The sequence below is a fragment of the Alligator sinensis genome, unplaced genomic scaffold (genome assembly GCF_000455745.1).
Source record: "Alligator sinensis unplaced genomic scaffold, ASM45574v1 scaffold1456_1, whole genome shotgun sequence".
In the NCBI taxonomy this organism is placed as follows: domain Eukaryota; kingdom Metazoa; phylum Chordata; order Crocodylia; family Alligatoridae; genus Alligator; species Alligator sinensis.
In genome coordinates this window covers 273,452-279,117 of record NW_005842763.1, presented here as the reverse complement: position 1 = coordinate 279,117, position 5,666 = coordinate 273,452, and positions in this window count along the sequence as shown.

The window sequence follows — 5,666 nt, the reverse complement described above, 5'->3', positions numbered from 1 at the left end:
GGCCCCCCTCTGCCACTACACTGGCCCTGCTGACCTGCCACGCACACCAGTGGCTGGCCCATGGACGTCTGGGTCCTACTGGCTCCCCCAGGCACAGCAACTACCTGCACTCTGGTGCAGAGTGGGCGTTTCACATCGAGAGTGTCAGACCTGCAGCTGGGCACCATGGTGGTCCTGCCCCTCCTCATCAGGGACCCCGCCTACCTGCTCTTGCCCTGGCTTGTGCGGCTTTATGCCAGCTGGCTGGACTCCCACCAGACCCACTTTAACCAGTGCTTGGGCTGGACCAGTGCCCTGGTGGAGTGTGCCTTTTGCCGCCTCAAGGAATACTGGCACACTCTCACTGCCCACCTTGAGTTCACCAAAGACAGCATCCCCTGGGTCATTGTCGCAGCCTGCATGCTGCATAACATCTGTGAGGCCCAGAGGAAGCTGAGCCTGGGTGGAGGAGGCACAGTGGGCAGAGGACACCTGGCAGCAGGAGCATCACCTGTAGCAGCAGTGACAGCAACAGTAGTAGACCCCCTGGAGAGGGTGCTCGCATACCCAACAGCAGGGACCAGGGCACTGGGTGCAAAAAGCACTAGCTGACCACCTCCTCCTGCACTCAGAACAATAGTTTTTATTCCCCTCACACCAAACAGCCACCCCCCTTCCCCAACAAACAGACCCCCCCAACAACAGAGCCCCTCTACCACCCACCCCACCCACCAACAATAAAACACCCTTTACCCACCAACAATAAAACACCCTCTTCCCAGTGCAAACTATTTACAATGTGGTGATTTGTGTGGCTGCCCTCCAGGGGTGGGCAGCTGTGGGATGGGGGCACCTAGGGGGGAGGAGCATGGGGACAGGCGGTCAGCACCTCAGCCTCTGACCATTCCCTTATGAATGTGCACGCTGCAGTGAGCCCGCTGGGCAGGGGGCTTGCCCAGGAGTGACAGCAGCCACTGGTCCCCTGGTGTGGGTGGCTCCCCCTCTGGCAGCCAGTGTTCAGGGCCAGCAGGGCTAGTGTGCAGTCCTCGACCTACTGCAAGCAGCTCTGGCTCCATGCCTGTGTGAAGCCAGATGAGCAGTGGGCATGGGTCCAGGCAGGGGTCTGGGTGCCGGGGAACCCAGGGCGGGGGCCAGCGTAGGTGCTACTGGCCCATGGAGGCAGCGTTGAACCTCTACCCATGCCCATGAAGGGGCCTGCTACTAGGCAGTGGGTGGCTGCCAGGGGCCAGGTGGGGCTCTGGTTGGGGGCAGGACAGCAGGTGGCACGAAGGTGATTACCAGGGCCAGGATGGTGTCCAACACCCTGTGGTTGTCCTCCATGGACTCCATTGCCCTGGGCATGAGCACACTCTGCTCCCACAGGGCCTCCACATGCTCGTGCTCCAGGGCCAGGAGCTGCACCTGGAATTCAAAGTCCGGCGATGTCCTCTGCCCACCAGGCCCATGCGTTTGCCAGATGGTCCTCTGATGCTGTCAGAAGCCAGTTCAGGAGGAAGGTGTGGTCCTGGGTCCTCCTCCTGTGGAGCTGGAGCATCTGCAGGGCACTGGGTATGCATGGCGGTGACCCTCAGCCCACATCCTGGCTGCCAGCAGCAGCCTCTCCCCCACATGTAGCTGCAGGGCCTGCAGAGTCATGAGAAAGAAGCTGTTTGTGAGAGTTTGCAACATTTATGAGATAAGGTGCTCTGTACCAGGGTCTGTGTGCTGCCTGGCCTCAGATCAGGGGTCAGGAGTGCACAGGTGCCCGGGGACCATGGTAAGTTGGGCAGGAAGGCCTGAGCCCAGGCGGCTGCCAGCCAAGCCCCTCATCCCCTACTGTGCAGTAAAGTGTCTCATGGAGCTGCATCCCCATATACCTCCCTCTGCTGGCCCCTTCTCTGCAAGTGGTAGCTATGCTTCTTCACTACTATCTTGTCCATTCACATGAGAAGGCTGGCTTTCAGCTGGGGTCATTGGTAGTTTAAGGACTGAGCTGTGGCACTCCCCTCAGAGGCAACCCTGCACAAACCATTCTGTAAATAGGAAGACAAGGAAAGACTGGACCACGATTGTGGGCTTCTACTGCCCTCACTAGCTGTATGTAAAGATAAAGTATTATTACTAAGGGGCTAAGGGGCTAGGAAAAAAGGATTTACTTCCTATTCAATTGTGTGTTATCCTGGTTTTAGCGCTATTGTTAGTAAACTCATACACTTGTTACATTTAGTGTCTATATATCCTGGCTTCCCCCAGTCATAAATCTTAACACTCATGTGCAGGAGGTCACAATTCTCATTTTTGTACCACCAACCACCTGTGCTATATTCCTCGGTATGTGCTTGTCTGTATATATTGTTTACTGCGTTAAGTAAGGCTACTTTAAAAGTAAGCAAGTTTTCATGTTCAAGACATAGCAAATGGCTTCCTGCTGTTGATTTACATGAGCTCTAGTAAAAGGAAGTACAAGCAAATTAATATTCTGTTAAGGGGAATCTTAAGGCCCCAAATAAGGGATGTCTTTGCATGCATCTGCTGGTAAATAAAACAGTACATCTCTTCGTTTTTTTTAAGTCTCTCATTTCAAATAGAAAAGCTTCCCATGTCTTTATGAGGCATCAAAATAAATTCTAAGATGTCCAGAATTAAGCATGCTGTGTATTTTCTCAGAACACTCCCCCAAGATGTTTTCATTCCAACCAGACTTTAGAACATCTCTGATGTCCTCCAACTTGCCTGTTGTACCCTGAGCTCTGGTTGATCTTGCTCAACATGGAGTGAATAAGATGCAGCTTTTAGGTACCATCAAGCATTCTTTGCTTCAACCAGTATTACCTACACACATGCATATATAGTTATAAAGCAAAACAAACAAACAACCCCCCAACCCCCCTCAAACCCAAGCAAACAAAAAAACACATTAACCCTGCCCCGTCCCCCCACCAAAGGAAACTACCAGTCTAACATAACTGCTATGAACTCACTAATCTGTATTCTGCACACATTGACTCTAATGGGAGCAGAGTCAGGACTGTAGTATAAATGGTCTTTTCCCCCTTCAGGTTCCCCGCCCCTTCTCATAATAACCTGGCCTATTGCCATTTTATGTTACGCTTTTGTTTTCTCTGATTTGGGTTAAATGCAACATAGAACATAGGCTTGTCCGCTTTTGTAAGTAATACATCTAGCATTTACCATCACAACATTAGAAACAGAGAAGAAATAGGTCCTAGTTAGTTTTGGGGGGATGCAGTTTTTCTCTACAGTCTTTACTCCATGGCTTTGACCAGTCTGTATCAGATGTTTCAAGTGACGATGCTTCGGCTACTTCCCTTAGGAATCTATTCTAGGACTGATGACATGATATCCCTCCAGCACAACTTGGGTGTGACTGAAAGTATTTTCTTCCCTCATCCCATGCACTGGTTAATACAGGTTTCCCTCGCTTTATTCTGTACATGCATTCCTGTAAATGGTGCATAACTCAAATTTGCATAAAGGGAACCCACTTTACAATGTAACAAATAGGTATAGTTCCAAGGCCTTGACTGTACTGATCCCCAGACCCATTGCTACCGCTTTTACAAGACAATCTTGGTATTCAGCAACAGCAGACAGTACACACAAGCACAGCTGCAGCTTCAGAAGCACAGGCACCAGCTTCCCTGAGCGGCAGCCATGGGTGCTGCTGCTGGGCAGCTTCACGGCTCACAGCTCCTGGGGCGCTGCGCTGATGGGACCGGACTGGGCCGGGCTGCAGGGGTCAGCGCTGTAGGGGGCCTGGGCACCACCACTCTGCTCAGCCCCCTCAAATAATTTTTTATTTCTCTGCCTATGGCATCACTCCCACAGTGCACCACACAAAGGATCTGACTGTGGGCTTCCACCACACTGATCGCATAAGAGTGAATGTACCTTGCATATAATGAATTTTTGGTATAAAAAAGGTCATCGCATAAGATCGAATTCTTACATACAGAACCCGCATAAAGCGAGGGAAACTTGTATTGAATCTGAACAGACAGCAGCACCGGCATGGCTCAGCTCCAGAACGATCAACATTTCCTTTATCACAAGAAAATGCTCTGAGAAAGGCTGCGCTTCTTGTCTCCCAGCTAGGGCTCTACCATTAGCATAACTGACCTACAATCCTACAATGTCAGACATGGGGGAGGCTTGCTTACTCCCCTGGCTGTCTCTGAAACATTTTTCTGACATGTTTCCTTCTCTTTTATCTGAAGGCACAACATACACATTTCTCTCTGCGTTCTATAGACAAAACTAATGCCAAATTCAGGGATCAGGGGGAAATACTGTACTACATGTCATACTCATGTACAGATGCAAACATACAGTTCTGCCTAGTCAGAAAGAAATATTTGCTCTTATAACTACCAAAGATACTAGGGGCTGCTGTGGCTAGACCAGTCTTTGCTCAGCTTTATGAAGGTAAAACAGACTTAAAAATCAAGATTTCACATTTTTCCTGTAATTTTTCTATCTGTTCCTTAGAGCTTATGAGCCAAACACAAACCATGATTCCTGTTCTCATTTCCCTTTTCATTCTCTCTGAATTCTATTGCTAATTCCTTCCATTTTACTTTCTTCCCTTTTACTTCCTAATTCTTAGTCCTTCTGTCACTTTCCACATTCTTCAGTGTTTTAAAGTAAGCTTCACCTTCAGCACTGAGCTGGAAGAAAATACAAAACCAAAAACACCCCCTGTTTTACCAACACTGCTTTCTGCATTCAATTGGCTACAGTGTCTCTTTTCAGCAACACCTGGTTGGAAGTTCTTCAGACCAAGATAAACATTGGATTTGCAAAGGACATTTGCTTGTCCAAACTATTAGCACAGAAGACCAAGTGGCAACACCCTTGTTCTATGAAATTTTGGGGCATCAAGGGTAGGACTTTTTCAAACACCTTTGCAAATCCTGTAGGGACCCTAGGTTTTCCAAGCATATGGCAAAACTTAGGTCCTGATCCTGTGAAGTGCTGAACATCTTCAACTGATTCTGCAACGATATGGATTGGCCCTTATTACCCAATTTTCAGTACTAATGAGAACACCTAAAGATCTTGAATTGAATCCCACAGCAGGTTGTCAGCCTAGCTAAGTCAGTTGTGTGTCTTCTAGAACTGGAATAATAGCCAGGGCATAATGTCTCTTCACTGGCATTGTTAAGTGATACACAACAGGATAACAGGGCAGTATGCCAGTATGTAGGAAACATAGAATGGAGTCATTTATTTCAGACAGAAGGACCTTTTCTCTTCTGTCATACAATTTATGGGAGTAGCTTGTAACTGCATTTTGCAAGTCTCTGGTGATCTTTGAGGCCATGGTGTGTAATCTGAAGACTGCTTTGGGATACCTCAGTTAAAATATTTGGTAGTAAAGATGCTTGGTGGCCTATGGTAAATTCTGAGGGCTGACTGGTCTGCAGCTCAGAAAGCATGCCAACCATTGGCCTATAATATCTGTTTCCTTTTTGTCTGCCTTTTGAGAGGTTCTGTCATCAGAATGAAGAGCAAGATTTTTGTACATTTTTGTACCTGTAATAAATGGTACTCAGCTTTCAGATGCCCTGTACATCAAGAATAAACAACATCAGGAGCTATCCTCAAAACTTCCTCTGAACAGAGAAGGAAAGCATGGGGGTGTTCTGGGTTTTTGGACACCTTTT